The sequence below is a fragment of the Peromyscus californicus genome, unplaced genomic scaffold, assembly GCF_007827085.1.
Source record: "Peromyscus californicus insignis strain IS unplaced genomic scaffold, ASM782708v3 Scaffold_6__1_contigs__length_162567912, whole genome shotgun sequence".
In the NCBI taxonomy this organism is placed as follows: Eukaryota; Metazoa; Chordata; class Mammalia; order Rodentia; family Cricetidae; genus Peromyscus; species Peromyscus californicus.
The window spans coordinates 28940674-28958274 of record NW_026294584.1 but is presented as its reverse complement, the minus strand read 5'-3'; the positions used below and the strand labels follow the sequence as shown (position 1 = coordinate 28958274).

The window sequence follows — 17601 nt, the reverse complement described above, 5'->3', positions numbered from 1 at the left end:
TTAAAGACTAATTCCAAGAAACGAGGGGTAAAACTGTGAAAATGTCTCCCCAAGCACAAACTTAGTAATAAGCGATGCCTGTTCATATTTGATATGGGCTGTAAAAGCAGACTATTGTAATGGTGCTCTTCCCAGCAAATAAGACCATTAAAAAGGTACTTAATGTTTCAGTTGACTTGCAAAGCATGCCAGTTAAAATTCCATATTTTGCTTTTCTTGTATAATGGTATCAAAATTTTGCAAGTGCTCATCTCTAAACCATAAATTTAAAGTTACAAATGCAGACTATTTTTACATGAAAGAAGATACATTTTCGTTGTCTTTTTTGTTTTTCTTGTGATGCAGGATTCCTGCTCAGGTACTATCCTCACATCAACAGCAATGCAATTTTGAATGACGATTACATGTGACAGTTTATACAAAAATTGCTGAACTATTACTTGTGAAAAAACACTAACTTTTCTGGAAACCAAATGTGTAATTTTTCTAGTCCGCTCAGCATTTCAAAAGAGCACTCAAAATATAGACATGTACATGTCTATATTCTTCTGCTTAAACATATTTCCTACAGCTCCAAAAGACAATGAAGAACAACAAGAAGCAAGCAGGACAGGTGATGCATATTAACATCCTATAAGGGTAAGAGCATTTATGCAGAACTTTCATAAAAGAAAGCTGATTGGACCAGCACATAAAACTACCTACTCCTAAGTGCAACACTTATATTGATGTGATCATTTGAAAAGGTATTAAAAGTGGCCTTTCCATGTTATAAAAAATCAGTATTCCAGATGAAGTCTAAAAATTTCCAGGTTTATTCCCACGTGGCTCGCTATCTTATAAGTATACATGCCTGTACTTCCATTACATTTGCCTGGGAGATCATATATGTGGTTAGTATTAATCCACATACTCTCTACAAACACAGAATAGTGCCAAAATTTATAAAAAATAGTTTTGCAAGTGAGTTATTTATTACTATCTTAATGGGAATTACTTGTTGACATTTAAGAAGTTATCCTCAAACTTTGTAAAATAAGGAAGAAAAAAACGTTATATCTCACATAATTAATGAAGACAGAACAGCCACCCAGTCGTTTAGCTGAGTGGTTTAGAATTAGCCTTTCAAGAAGTTGTGATGGAAGAGAGGAGGGGTGAAAGAGGAAGAGGCATGGGGGAAAGCAGAAAAAAGAACATTCAAACCTGAGTCCTCCATACCTGACACAATCAAACGAGAACAGGCAACATACTAGCTTATGCCACAGAGTGCTGCGCACAAGAACAACGGATTTAACACTGAAGAGAGAACACAATGACAGGAAACATGAGAAATCAGGAGGCATAAGAAAGACACTGGAAACTTCCCTAGCACACGGTCTCTCTCTATCTCCATGATGTCTCCCCCTATCATGGTATCTCTTTCATTGCTCTCCCACTCCATCCCTGTTCCAGCTCGACCATCCTGCAGCCTTGAGGGTGGGGGTGGGAGGTGGGGTGGTAGTGGTTGGACCTGCCTCTACTGAATTTAACAGGCTCTGCTGACTTACCTTCTTGTAGGAGGGAATAGGGGGTGGGTTGTGGGGGAGGTTGAAGGGGCAGAAGGAGGGAAGAGGAAGATCTGTGATTGGTATGTAAAATGAATTCTTAAAATGTAATATAAAAGAAAGATACTAGAGTCTCTGTCACAGGCAGCATCTGCAACAAGTAGTTTCTGTAATTTTTTTTTTTCTTTCTGAAACAGGGTTTCTCTGTGTAGCTTTGTGCCTTTCCTGGAACTCACTCTGTAGTCCAGGCTGGTCTCAAACTCACAGAGATCTGCCTGCCTCTGCCTCTGGATTGCTGGGATTAAAGGTGTGCACCACCACCACCTGGCAGTTTCTGCACTTTTAAATAAAATCATTTCTTAACCTGTGAATTCTAATAAATTCTGAAAAGTAACTTTTTGAGGCACAGTCTTTCTCATCCAGCCTAGGCTGACCTGTGTATAACTCACACTGTAGCCAGCACTGGCACTAAAACTCACAGTGATTCTCCTGTTTCGACCTCCCAAGTGCTGATATACAGGTATGAGCCAGCCACACCTGTCTTCAGAAACAGTACCTTTACAGGCACTCCAACATCTTAGTCCATATGATAGTGGAAATAGCCTAGAAATTTTCCTTGAAGCATCATTCTTAACTTAAATGCTGGCACAGAGACCAACTTTCTAAACTGTAAAGATGTCACATACATAATTTATACATGAGATAATTATATAGATATCATTTGCAGTGGATACTTATTAAACTATTATATGCTGGGCTTGGATATAATATATCACTTATTTCTATCAGTCACAGTGGAATAAGGCCAATGATCCTCTATGTGTACAATCAGAGCAGATGTTATATGGGAAGACACTATGAAAATAAAGTCTTGACCCAGCTAAAAAACAGAGAAGAAATGACACTGTAATGAAAATGGAAAAATAAATAAATGTGCTTTAAAAAGACTGAAATAATGAAAACAATATAATAGGCGTTAATTGACCACAATGAAGGCAAGCCCCAAAAATATTCCTGAAGATTTACATATAGGGGGAATAGGCAGAAAAGGCTAATTATCTGGGTTTTGGATGACTATAGAGAACATAATATCAAGCTAAGCTGTAGTCTGGTACCATGAGCCAAATTGAAATAAGGAATGAATTTTAGATAGCATTAAGCCTTATTGCTAAACTATGGCTTTCTATCTGTGAACAAACTTTTATAATAAATTATAATGTTCCTTTTTGTAAATATAATAATTATAAATTTTATATAATAAATTATTCAAATTTTAAATTTGGAATTGCTATAAAGGGACAAACATATCAACCTAACTCCCAAATCTGTGTCTCCACTTAATTTATTCTTCCTATAATACCTCTGATTCAAGGTTGAAAATTCTATAAATGCCCAAGAATAAATGCTTCTTAAAATACACTTTCCTATTATGGTGAGCTTCTGGCATTATGCATATGCATTATTTACAGCAATGTGTGGTTAATGTTCATTTAGACCTGTGGAAACAAGGCCTGCCACTGCATACAATCATGACTGAACCTTAATTAGTAAGTTTCAGAAGCAGTTTTGGGAACTGCACAAGAAATCAAATTCCCTTCTCGGAAGGGAGTCATCATTGTTCAAAATAAATTCTTTCATGATTCGTTAATAATCTGCTGATAATTCCGGCTTTATTTTTATTTATGTGTTTATTTGTTTACTTATTTTTAATCAGAGCAAACACAGACTTCTTAAGGGAAACTTAGTAAGAACTATAAAGAGTGGGAGTGTCTCAAAAGGAGTATTCTGGACAGTTTTATGTCAACTTGACACTGTCTAGAGTCATCTCAGAGGAGGGAACCTCAACGGAGAAAATGCCTCCATAAGTTTTGGTTGTAGGCAGCCCTATTATACATTTTCTTAATTAGTGATTTATATGGAATAGCCTAGTCTATTGTGGGTGGTGCCACACCATGGATAGTGGTCCTGGGTTCTTTATGAAGGCAGGCTAAGCAAATCATGAGGAACAAGTCTGTAAGCAGCATTCCTCCATGGTTTCTGCCTCCAGGTTCCTACCTACTTTGAGTTACTTCCTTGGTTTCCATCAAGGGACTATGATTCAGGATATGCAAGCTAAATAAACCTTTCATCTCCAAGTTATTTCTGGCCATGATAACTCATCCCAGCAACAGTAAACCTAACTAGGATAGTAATTGGTACCAGGAGTGAGGCATTGGCTGTAAAAGACCTAATCAGGCTGTTTTTGGTAGGACTGTGGAAGGACTTTGAAACTTGGGGCTAAAAAGCCATTGCATGTTGAAAGTTCCCTGGGCAGTACTGCTGGAGCTTGGGAGACAATGAAAACAGTGCAGCTGATAGAGGCATGGCGTGAAATATTCAGAAGGAAGTTTAAAGGCTCAATTGGAGCCATTTACTATTTTGAACTAAGAATTTGTGGTTCTAGTCAGCTGGGGCTAAAGAATCATCCACAATTAACAAGAGACTAGCAACACTGAAGTGAATTGAAATCTTTGCTTTACTGGGACAAATGATGCTGGAGAGCTGGAGCTGAGAAATTTCCAGTGATTAAGAAGAGATGAGCATCATTGAGGTTTAATAGTCTGGGTGTATTTCCTCAGGGGTAGCACACAGAAGCTGTGGCCAGAATCGGCCAAGTTTGTGCATTGTGCTAGCAATTGAATCTGGTAATTTAAAAGTCACTTAGGAGGTACTGGTTTTATGAAGGTGATCAAGGAGATTATTGAGGTTCGGTAGTGTAAGAGACCAGAAGAATCTTCTAGTGAAAGTACACCCTTAATATCAGTTGAAGCTCCAGGATTGAATGGGTCATGCAGAGAAGTTGAGGCTCAGAACCATGAAAAGAGCCCAAAGGAGGTTATTGATGAAAGTGCAGATAAGTTACAGCAGGCGATCCTAACATTTTGGAGATGCCAGTATGACTGGATTACTGCCAAGGACAGCAAAGGTGATGGTGTGGAGCCACCCTCAACAAAGGAGACAAGCTAGATGTTCTGTGACAAGTCCTTAGGAACATCCCAGAAGACCTTGAGCAAATCCCAAACATTGAACACTGAGTGATTTACACTGTTGGAGTTGGTTTTGCTTTGTTTAGATTTGTGACTCTGCCCTGGTTACTCGCTTTTTGAATAAAGAAGTATTTATTTTGTTTTTACAGAAGTCCATAGTTGATAAACTTTGAACTTTTAGATTTTTGAGACAGGGTTTCTCTGTGTAGCTTTGCGCCTTTTCCTGGAACTCACTCTGTAGCCCAGGCTGGCCACGAACTCACAGAGATAAGCCTGCCTCTGCCTCCCAAGTACTGGGATTAAAGGTGTGCGCCACCACCGCCCGGCCAACTTTGAACTTTTAAAGAGATTTTTTTTTATTGTTAAAAGGACTTTGATTTCTTTAAATAGATCGAATTTTAATGCTTGAATGTGTAAAGACTGTGGGACTTTTTAAGTTTTTAATATATTATATATTGTGATGTTTATTCATATGAGATCTTGGAGATAAACAAAAAGGAAAGGTTATTGTTAAATAGTGTTATATTGATGTGTCAACAGGGAGGAAGATCTTTATTTTTAAATGAATCAAATTATCTCTGTTCCTGTAGAAGTTATCAGAAAGATGGAGCATGTCAGTGTCATTATTAACATTACTGTGACCACTAATATCCCCACCACACAAATTTTGAATGTTAGGAAAGCAAGTGTTCTATTTTTTCATTATTAATTACTACCTATGAACCACGGGTAAATTACTTTTACAAATCATTTGGAGCCTTTGTTATTTCTCAGCTTGCCAAATAAAGATTATAGCCTCAGCTTCACTTACATCATAAAGATAATTAATGAGAAAATGGAGTCAACACTGGTCCTATCACTTTGAAAATCATAAATTCTGGCTAAATGTCTAGTCATTTAATTTCTGTATTTGGCAAAGTGACAAAGTTCATAAAAAACAACAAGAGCAAAATCATAGGTAAAGCATGAAATGAAATAGCTGGGAAGTATTTAACTATAGTTAATGCATAAATCCCTTGGAGAAGTTATGGAAGCTCTATCTTGGAAAAGGTTTAGAAATGAGGAAGGCAGTTTACACAAAAATGAGGTACTGAGGCTTGCCTGTGACAAAGGGAACCCACTGAGAAAAATTTTTGAAGAAGTCAAGATAAAATGATTCCCTTCTGTTTGGGGGCTTTCTTTTAAAAAAAAAAAGTTGATAAAAGTTGACATACCAAATAGAAAATGATGAAATAAAATTCCTTACTTAAAAGTCTTTTTTTTAATGGGCACAGTGACAACAGGTCTTTAATCCCAGCACTTGGGAGGCAGAGGCAGGAGGATCTCTGTGAGTTTGACATCAGCCTGATTTACATAACGAGTTCCAGGACAGCCTGAGCTACATAGTGAGACTGCTTAAAAAAAAACAAAAAAACAGAAATTTAATTTTTGGGTCTCCTATCCAAGTACTAACTAGACCTAAGCCTGCTTAGCTTCCAAGAATAGAGGAAATCTGTCTCATTTAAGATAATCTGGCCCTGGAGGTTAATACAGATACATATTTCTTTATTATATATAATCAGTTACTTGAATAATAACACAATGAAACTGTAAACATAATTTTACATAAATATTAGAGATTGAAAATCTTTCATATTGGCTTTGTAAATACCAAGGCAAACTACAATGAAATTTAAAGATGTATGATGTTACTAAGGAAATAAATTCTTCCTGAACATTTTAACTCTTTAGTAATAAATGTTAGCTAGAACTGGTCCAAATAAAGTTTAGGACATAATACATATTTCAAAGAGAAAACTGTGTTACCATTTTTATGTGCTACCTTATAGTTTTCTCAGCATGTATGGATCCCCTGACAAAGTCAACATTAATTTAAATTAAATAACACTAGTTCATGGATTAAAAATTAGCAGTAGAGTTCTTGACCCTAGGTTCAATCTACACACACACACACAACACACACACACACACACACACACACACACACATACACATGGCTGAATGGACAGATTGGCACAAACGCACTCAGATTCACACACACACACACACACACACACACACACACACACACTGACATGCATAAGAGTATTACTGAAAATGCCAACTCTTAGAGGCCAGTTCAACGGTAGCAAAAATATCCCAAGTGATTTTTCTTTCAGAACCATGTCTTCTCAACAGTTCAAAACAAAATTTCTATTTCCTTTGTGCTCATGTTTAAAAAGTGAGAACAAGTTAAGTAATAAAGTAAACAAGAAGAAAGCAGGAGGGCCAGTCAAATCAACAGAATGCATATGGCTACAACTTGACACACCTCTGTAGTCCATTAAAAACTTTGCAATATTGAGTAGATATACTTAACGCAAATATTAAGACTCAAAATAAACAGTTACCTGTCTGTTCTCAATCTTCGATGCACCTTTCAAATCAGCCTTGGAATGGAATCCTACGTACATTCAGCCCCAGCATCACATTAGAAGAGCCCTATAAGTAGAAATAATTAAGAGCCCTGTGAGTAGAAATAAATAACTGTCACTTCTTTGAAAAATAGCCTTGAATTTGTGTCACAATTAGTGCAATCATTAAACCAAACATAGAACATATTCACTCCCAAAACAAATTGGTTAATTCACTCATTATTTGTGAACCTCCAAATTAGTATGAAATGCATTAGATATGTTTTTCATCTTAAGAACTTTAAATCTCATTGTTGGGAGCTCACAAGAGGCATTGCCAGGAGGTTCTTATTTCACTCCCTCTTCTTACATAGATTGGGAAGGTTTAAACTTTTTGATGATTGAATTCTATAATTTGTAAAATAAAAGTATTTGTGTTGTAGGATCCCAACAGAAAACATGACTGATTTCAATTGCCTCTTCAACACATACTTAATAAGCTATCTAGGCCTTTCCACAATTAACAAATTGGTAGTAATCATTTTCTCCTTTTAACACAATATAAGGGTTATTACTTCAATGATTATTTGAATTTCTTTTTTCCAGCCCTATCTCCTACTCAGCGAGTTTGTTTCCCTAGTGTCTCTCTCTTTAATCTGAAACATTTATCTCATTATCTTTTTTTTTAAACTACATACATACGTTCAATAAAGATCCAAGAAAATTGTAGGACTTCCTGTTACATAGGTAGAAAATGGATTTTAATCTAAGCATCTAATCTAATTGATTGGTAATTATGACATTGAAAGCTGAACCGACTCTACATCCAAAACTAGAACTTGCCAGAGTACTGTGTTTGATGAGCAATGTCTGATCAGGCACTGGAGCAGTTTTAGTGGCATCATGTGTTCATTCTTCTGAGAATCTGGACATTACTATTTTTTAAACAATATTTCCAAATGCATATAAGATAAAGAAACATTTAATCCAGGGAAACAGTAACAGTATGAAGGGCTGGTTAAAACTGAAGGATCCATCTCACTGGATGCAGAAAAGGCATTTGACAAAATCCAACACCCCATCATGATAAAGGTCTTGGAGTGATCAGGAATACAGGGAACATACCTAAACATAATAAAGGCAATTTATAGCAAGCCAACAGCCAAGATCAAATTAAATGGAGAGAAACTCAAAGCAATTCCACTAAAAGCAGGAAAGAGGCAAGGCTGTCCGCTCTCCCCATACTTATTCAATATAGTACTTGAAGTTCTAGCCAGAGCAATAAGACAACATAAGGAGATTAAGGGGATACAAATTGGAAAGGAAGAAGTCAAGCTTTGCCTATTTGCAGATGACATGATAGTATACTTGAGTGACCCCAAAGATTCAACCAAGGAACTGATACAGCTTATAAACACCTTCAGCAACATAGCAGGATACAAGATCAACTCAAAAAAAATCAGTAGCCCTCCTAAATACAATTGACAAAGAGACTGAGAAGGAAATCAGAGATACATCACCCTTTACAATAGCCACAAATGACATAAAATACCTTGGGGTAACACTAACCAAGCAAGTGAAGGACCTATATGACAAGAACTTTAAGTCCCTGAAAAAAGAAATTGAAGATGTCAGAAAATGGAAAGATCTCCCATGCTCATGGATAGGTAGGATTAACATAGTAAAAATGGCAATTTTACCAAAAGCAATCTACAGATTCAATGCAATCCCCATCAAAATACCAACACAGTTCTTCAAAGACCTAAAAAGAATAATACTCAACTTCATATGGAAAAATAAAAAACCCAGGATAGCCAAAAGAATCCTGTACAATAAAACAACCTCTGGAGACATCACGATCCCTGACTTCAAGCTCTGCTATAGGGCTACAGTAATAAAAACAGCTTGGTACTGGTATAAAAACCGACATGTGGACCAATGGAATCAAATTGAAGACCCTGACATTAATCCGTACACCTATGAACATATAATTTTTGACAAAGAAGTCAAAAGTGTACAATGGAAAAAAGAAAGCATCTTCAACAAATGGTGCTGGCATAACTGGATATCAACATGTAGAAAGCTGCAAATAGAACCATATCTATCACCGTGCACAAAAGTTAAGTCCAAGTGGATCAAGGACCTCAACATAAATCCAGCTACTCTGAACCTGCTAGAAGAGAAAGTAAGAAGTAGTCTTGAACGCATTGGCATAGGAGATCACTTCCTAAATATAACACCAATACCACAGACACTGAGAGAAACAATCAATCAATGGGACTTCTTGAAACTGAGAAGCTTTTATAGAGCAAAGGATATGGTCAACAAGGCAAAGCGACAGCCTACAGAATGGGAAAAGGTCTTCACCAACCCCACATCTGAGAGAGGTCTGATATCCAGAATATATGAGGAACTCAAGACATTAGACATCAAAATGCCCAACAGTCCAATTAAGAAATGGGCTATAGAACTAAACAGAGAATTCTCAACAGAGGAAACTCAAATGGCTGAAAAACATTTAAGGAATTGCTCAACATCCCTAATTATCAGGGAAATGCAAATCAAAACAACTCTGAGATACCACCTTACGCCTGTCAGAATGGTTAAGATCAAAAACCCTGAAGACACCATGCTGGAGAGGATGTGGAACTAGGGGAACTCTCCTACACTGCTGGTGGGGATGCAAGCTTGTACAATCACTTTGGAAATCAATATGGCGCTTTCTTAGAAAATTGGGAATCAATCTCCCCCAAGATCCAGCTATACCACTCTTGGGCATATACCCAAGGAATGCTCAATCATACCACAAGAGCACTTGCTCAGCTATGTTCATATCAGCATTGTTTGTAATAGCCAGAACCTGGAAACAACCTAGATGCCCTTCAACTGAAGAATACATAAATAAAATGTGGTACACATACACAATGGAATACTACTCAGCAGAGAAAAACAATGACATCATGAGGTTTGCAGGCAAATGGATGGATCTAGAAAAAATCATCCTGAGTGAGGTAACCCAGACTCAGAAAGACAAACATGGTATGTACTCACTCATAGGAGGATACTAGATGTAGAACAAGGAGGACTGGACTGCTACTCACATCACCAGGGAGGCTACCTGGAAAACAGGACCCCAAGAAAGACACGGGGATCACCCAATGATGGAGATATGGATGATATCTACATGAACAGCCTGGACATGAGTGGGGGTAATGAAGGGCGAGGGTCGAGGGAAAGAGAGCTTGGGGGAGCGGGAGATCCCAGCTGGATCAACAACAGAGAGGGAGAACAAGGAATAGGAGACCATGGTAAATGAAGACCACATGAGAATAGGAAGAAGCAAAGTGCCAGAGAGGCCCACAAAAATCCACAAAGATATCCCCACAATAGACTGCTGGCAATGGTCGAGAGACAGCCCGAACTGACCTACTCAGGTGATGGGATGGCCAAACACCCTAATTGTCATGCTAGAAACCCCATCCAATGACTGAGGGATCTGGATGCAGAAATCCACGGGCTAGGCCCCGGGTGGATCTCTGGGAGTTCAATTAGCGAGAAAGAGGAGGGTTTATATGAGCAAGAATTGTTGAGGCCAAGGTTGGATAAAGCACAGGGACAAATAGCCAAACGAATGGAAACACATGAACTATGAACCAATGGCTGAGGGGTCCCAACTAGATCAGGCCCTCTGGATGGGTGAGATAGTCGATTGGCTTGATCTGTTTGGGAGGCATCCAGGCAGTGGGACCCGGTCCTGTGCTCATTGCATGAGTTGGCTGTTTGAAAACTGAGGCTTATACAGGGTTGCTTGGCTCGGCCTGGGAGGAGGAGACTGGACCTGCCTGGACTGAGTCTACCAGGTTGATCTCAGTCCTCGTGGGAGGCTTTGCCCTGGAGGAGGTGGGAATGGGGTGTAGGCTGGGGGGAATGTGAGGGGGGCTGGAGGGGGGAGAACAAGGGAATCCATGGCTGATATTAGAACTGAATTGTGTTGTAAAATAAAATAAAATTAAATTAAATTAAATTTAAAAAAAGCTGAGACATACAAAAAATAAAATAAAATAAGAACTTACCCAAGACACCTAAAGAGTTGAGGTGGAACCTAACTAATAGTCCATGCCCTGAATCTGTAAGCCAGTAAAACAAAACACTAGATAGGAAACTGTATCTATTAACTGAATCTGGTACTTTGAAAGGCCTGTAATAGAATCACAGGAATGAGTATGGGTTATTATTTATTTAATTGTGCTGACTTACAGAAACCAAGCATAGGTGTGGTTTATTCACGATTTAGCAAAACAGTAATTAATCTGGCGGTCGCTGAATGTTGGTCCATGGTCTAAGAAACACATGAAAGCATCTAGGAGGCAGTAAATGGTGAAGGGAGCTAGGATACTCCACGTCATGGGCTCAAAATAAATAAATAAATAAATAAAACTGAAGGATCCTATTTGAGTTACAGTGGTAAATACTCAGTGCTACTATGACTTGCTGTGTGTCACTGGTATTCCACAGAGCCATAAGTCTTCTTTTTTTTTTTTAATAATTTATTTTGCAATACAATTCAGTTCTACATATCAGCCACGGATTCCCTTGTTCTCCCCCCCTCCCGTCCCCCTCACCTTCCCCCCAACCCCCCCCCCCCCATTCCCATCTCCTCCAGGGCAAAGCCTTCCCCACAGACTGAGGTCAACCTGGTAGACTCAGTCCAGGTAGGTCTAGTCCCCTCCTCCCAGGCCGAGCCAAACAATCCTGCATAGGCCCCAGGTTTCAAACAGCCAACTCATGCAATGAGCACAAGATCTGGTCCCACTGCCTGGATGCCTCCCAAACAGATCAAGCCAATCAACTGTCTCATCCATTCAGAGGGCCTGATCCAGTGGGGACCCCTCAGCCATTGGTTCATAGTTCATGTGTTTCCATTCATTTGCCTATTTGTCCCTGTGCTTTATCCAACCTTGGTCTCAACAATTCTCGCTCATATAAACCCTCCTCATTCTCGCTAATTGGACTCCCAGAGATCCACCCGGGGCCTAGTCATGGATCTCTGCATCCAGATCCCTCAGTAGTTGGATGAGGTTTCTAGCACAACAATTAGGGTGTTTGGCCATCCCATCACCAGAGTAGGTCAGTTCGGGCTGTCTCTCGACCACTGCCAGCAGTCTGTTGTGTGGGTATCTTTGTGGATTTCTGTGGGCCTCTCTAGCACTTTGCTTCTTCCTATTCTCATGTGGTCTTTATTTACCATGGTCTCCTATTCCTTGTTCTCCCTCTCTGTTGTTGATCCAGCTGGGATCTCCCGCTCCCCCAAGCTCTCTTTCCCTCAATTCAACTGAATAATGGATAAACAAAATGTGGTACATATACACAATGGAATACTACTCAGCAGAGAAAAACAATGGCATCATGAGGTTTGCAGACAAATGGATGGATCTAGAAAAAATCATCCTGAGTGAGGTAACCCAGACTCAGAAAGACAAACATGGTATGTACTCACTCATAGCAGGATACTAGACATGAAACAAGGATGACTTGTCTGCTACTCACATCACCAGGGAGGCTACCTGGAAAACAGGACCCCAAGAAAGACACAGGGATCACCCAATGACAGAGAAATGGAATGAGATCTACATGAACAGCCTGGACATGAGTGGGGGTAATGAAAGCCATAAGTCTTCTAAAGATCACAATAGCAATGAAAGCAGACTGCTGACGTAAATAGTAAGGTAACTGCTGCCCTTTGCATCCTACTGTTTGTTACTTTCTGTTATCATTATCTACATTCCTGTCAATATTAAGCTCTTACACAAACACAGGCTTACGCTATACTTTCTCTATGTTACTATTTCTTCCATAATTATTTTTGCATCACGCCAAAGTATATTGATTTCTTATTAAAATATGGATGTCCCGATCAGTTTTAAAAGTCCTCCTAGATTACTTTGTCTTTTCCTGTGTTCATAGTTTACCATTTTCCAAACCAATCTGCTAGTTTTTCTCCAGTTATCGGATGAGAGTGATTCGAGTGATCTGTATAAAACAAATAATCTTAGGAATGTGAGGAATATTTTTTTTTTGCTAGAAGGCATACAGAACATAAATTATTTAAAAAAGTATTAGTTTCTAAAATACATGAAAGGCTTAGAAGAAATTCTCTAGTAGTCTGTTTAGTTTGCATTAGGCATTCACATGAGATCAATATGATAACATCAATCATTTGTAGAAACACTGAAAATAAGAAAATAAATAGGTAAAATTTGAGGTTAAAAAGTTATTCTTTCTCATAGGTGGGTGAGGGGATGAGAGGAATATGGGAGGAGTGAGGAGAGGGAAAAAGTGATCAAAATATATCATAAGCAGAAATTTTCAAAAAGGAAAGGTAATAGAAAAAGTTGTGTTTGTAAAGGTTCAGTGCTATAATTTCTGCCCACAAAAGAAAGTGCTCATGGTGCATTATTACCCTGATTCTGATTGTCATAGTGGGAACTCCACGGGCCACAAGCATTTATCTGTTACCACCGTTGTGTGCAATGAATCCATCTACTGCCAGAGAACATAGGCAATCAATAACTATTCCTTGAATGGATGTAGGACTCTATGAACAAAGAAATACAGAACTGAACAGGCGTTCGGATTTAGATAAATCTGAAGTAGACTAGACAGTGGCTTTGAATCAGAAAGAAGATGCACAGTTAGGTAATCGTCATTGTACAGTTGAGAGGAAAATGGTCAAAGCACCAGTGCTTCCTTTACAAATGAAGACACTGGGACCACAGAGTCTAATTATTGTTCCTAAAATTCTGCAGAAATAGATGAGCAGGAATTGAACCCACACTTCTGGCTCTCAGTCCAGACAATTTCCTGGGATACCAGCTGCCTATTCTAAAGAAAAAAAAAAAAAAACTTCTTCTACTAAGAGCTGCACAAATCCCAACAGATAGAACACACTCTTTCCATGCCTCTCCTTACTATGCAGATCATAGTAAGACCTCCAGCTGCCCATAACAGAGCAAAAGCAATCAAGAAAGTAACTTCTCCCTTGCAGTTGTTTTCCCCATCAACTCATCTTCTCTCATCTAGAAAAGACTCTCCATGCACATAACCATCTCTGCTATTCTTCTCCACTTGACCCTCTCTTATTAATCAAGAGTCTACATCCAGATGTCATGTTTTCGTTGCACAAAGGGCAGATAGAGCATACCAAAAAGAAAGAAAAACAATGTGAGGGATAGAGAAGAGGAATTAATGTAAAGAAGTGGTTATACCAGCTCAGAATTCAAGCAGATAGTTGAGACAGGAACATCAGTCCCATACCTCATCTCGACTACCCACAACATGTCTATTCCCCAGTGTGATGCTTTAGTGAAGCAAATTCCTGCTTCCTGTAACTCCAATGGCCTTCTTCACAGAATGAGAAATATGTATATATAATACATGTAAATATATATAAATATATGTTGAATTACTTTATATTAAACTGGAAAGGAGACTAATTTCAGGAATGACCTAAAATGACTGGTGAGCAGGGAGAAGCAAGAGGAGAAAGCTGAAAATATGAGCAATATAGAATTAAATATGTATCATAGCATCATAATGAAATTCATCACTTTGATGACTATTTTAAAAAGAAAATTATGGGACTCATAAGTGTGTGAATGAGTGGGTCTCTGATTCTTGTGCCTTCTCTTGGGGCTCTTTTAGTTCTGTTGAGTTGCCTTGTCCAGCCTTGATGTGATTGTTTTTGTTTTATCTTATTATATATATATATTTTTTTTTTTTTGGTTTTTCGAGACAGGGTTTCTCTGTGTAGCTTTGCGCCTTTCCTGGAACTCACTTGGTAGCCCAGGCTGGCCTCGAACTCACAGAGATCCGCCTGGCTCTGCCTCCCGAGTGCTGGGATTAAAGGCGTGCGCCACCACCGCCCGGCTATATTTTATTTTTTTAGGTTTGCTGTTGTCTCTTAGAATCCTGTTCTTTTCTCATGAGAGACAGAAAGGGAGTGGATCTGGGTGGAGGGGAGGTGGAGGGGAAACTGGGAGGAGTAGAGGGAGGGAAAACTGTAATAAGGATACCTTGTATGAGAAAAAATATTTTCAATAAAAAGGAAAAAATAATTTTTAAAGGAAAAGTATTCAGTGATTTTTCAAAAGACAATGAAAAGAGGTGTCTTAATTTAACACGGCAGAGTGTTACTTCTGGTTGGGAATTTCCAATAAAATTAATTAGGAGTATGCATTTTGGAGTTCATACAATTACAGAATATTGCTTTAAACAGTTGATAATGTGACTTTAATAATATCTTAATAGGGGAGAATTTTTAGATTTTATGGTAATTAATATGTTCATATTATAGTGATGACTTGATATGATACAAAACTATGAAGCATATATAAACATGCAAATATACACACTGATTGGAGCTAAGTGATCTGAGATTTCCTCTGAATTTGGTTCTCAAATTAGTCCTAAGTCATTCAAGTAGAATACTGAAGAGGGATAATCTTCCTTATTGGTTAAGGCAAATTTCTTCAGTTATAAAAAAAAAATGAAACAAATACACTACCATTCATTCACATTGGATAAAACATATATCCAACAGAGTATGCACATTTTATTGACCAACCCTCTGATGAACAGCACAGGGATATAGGGGGAAAAACTAAATGATACTTCTGTTATCACCAAATCCCTGTCAAAATATTAATGAGATCTATTCAGAGACATTGAAGTAAAATCAAAGTACACCTTGAAAGTGCAGTTTAGGTGAATGTTGGTTGATATTATGAATGTAGCTCAAATATTTATTGAAGGGTATTTACAGTCATTGCATACATTTGTCACATTTTTGTAGAAGTACTATGGAAATATATAAATATATACTTTAGAAAGATGTTCATGTCAAATAAAATAGAAATCATAATTAAATCATCAAACAGAAAAATAACATTGCTGACATAGGATCTGGACAAGCATACAATATAGACAGGAACCCTGCTATGCCAATTACTTTCAGAATCCTACTTTCTTGAACTTTACTCCAAGGAAAAGTAAGGGTTCCCTAGAAGAGCAGCATAAAAATGTAGTGTCATATGCACATAAAATGTGTATAACTACTTTAAACTCTAATTCTAAATAGAATAAAGGCCTTTTGTTTGTTCAGTTCTTGCAAATCTAGACACCTGCTATGTATAAAGCCTGTGGTTGACTGAAAATACAGAGATAAAGACACTCTGTTGATTGTGCTTAAAGATATGGTTTGTGTGAAGGAAATATGCATTTCAGTGATGGATATTTGCCCCAGATGAGAATAGATGGTGTAACTATGATTCAATATAAGCAGAAATGAGCTGTGATGACACCAACTATTATAACATTTTGACAAGTTGAAAACAGAAGTTATTAATGAAACAAGAAGAGAAACTGACATATATGCCAGAATCACACCTAACTCTCCTTCTGAATGTTCTTGCAACAACAAAAAGAAGAACTCTTGTAGACTTAAAATTGAAGACTTAAGTATATCCATATTTTCGCTACATTTTGTAAATACTACCTGAACTTACCAATTTGGATGTCATTGAAAGCTACAAAAAGGTTCAGCAAAATAACAGGGTTTACCTCTGTCAGGCTGCATAAGACATAGTAGTAATTTGAGGAAATTGTCTCTGGAGCCCCTTTCTTGATTCCAGAGCTGCTTTGACATATGTTTAAATCCAATTGTAATGCAGAAAACCAAATCTCAAACATAAGAAAAAGTCTTCTAGTCTACATTAGAAAACTTAGGATCACTAGCATAATGCATTTCCCATTGAGATATTGATAGTGATAAATATTTTATCAAGTAGAAAATCGTAGATGACTTGAGATTTCAAATTCAGTCCACCACATGGTACATTATCATATTCCCTAACTGCTTCTCTAGATTCTCCAAATCTCTGCCATTTTCTCAGCTTCTATCACAATAACATGTATTCACAAATTGGGACTTTTAACCACCTAGTGATGTTTGTGATAATTTTTTCAATAATAAAACCAGCATATGATCATTCATGGCATAGTATTTGTTTAGTTATTGCTGCATTGGTAAGTTTTGAATTTAGGAAACTCTGAATTCTATTATCCCCATCTATTTACTTCCTGCATCCTTTTCCTCCACTGGCTGTCTGTCTGAGCTTCTACTAAAAGTGAGCTGCCTTCTCTGAATAACTTCAGACTCCAACAGAACAAATGCCATGGCTTGGATATGAAAGGTACCCCACAGACTCAGATGTTAACAGCTCATTCTCCAGTTGATGGTACAGCTGAGAGGAAACTTGATCCTGAAGGTTGTAACTTTGTTTATGGATTACACCATGATGGATTTGCAGTTGCATGCGTTACTAGGAAATAGGGAAAACTGAAGGAAGGAGACCATGGAGGACATGCTTTTGAAGGTTGTATCTTGTCTTTACTCCTTTCTTCTTTATTCTCGTTCCTGGCTGTCATGAAGGGAGCATATCTCTATAAATCATCTTTCTGCCATGATGTTCTCCCCCAGGCCTGAAAGCAATGAACTATAGACTAACACTTCTGGAACAATGAACAAAAATACAGATCTTCCCTCCTTTCAGTGTTTCTCAAGTATTTTTGTATACGTGA

At 38.0% G+C, this 17601-nt stretch overlaps 1 protein-coding gene across 8 annotated transcripts in view; it reads right to left on the bottom strand.

Moving 5' to 3' along the window:
- Foxp2 (forkhead box P2) overlaps window positions 1–17601 on the bottom strand; it is a 559890-nt gene that overhangs the window by 357702 nt on the left and 184587 nt on the right. For all 8 annotated transcript variants that reach the window (XM_052719603.1, XM_052719609.1, XM_052719610.1 and 5 more), the window contains exon 3: window positions 6961–7051. The gene's annotated coding sequence lies outside the window, so the exon portion shown is untranslated. The remainder of the gene's footprint in view (window positions 1–6960; window positions 7052–17601) is intronic.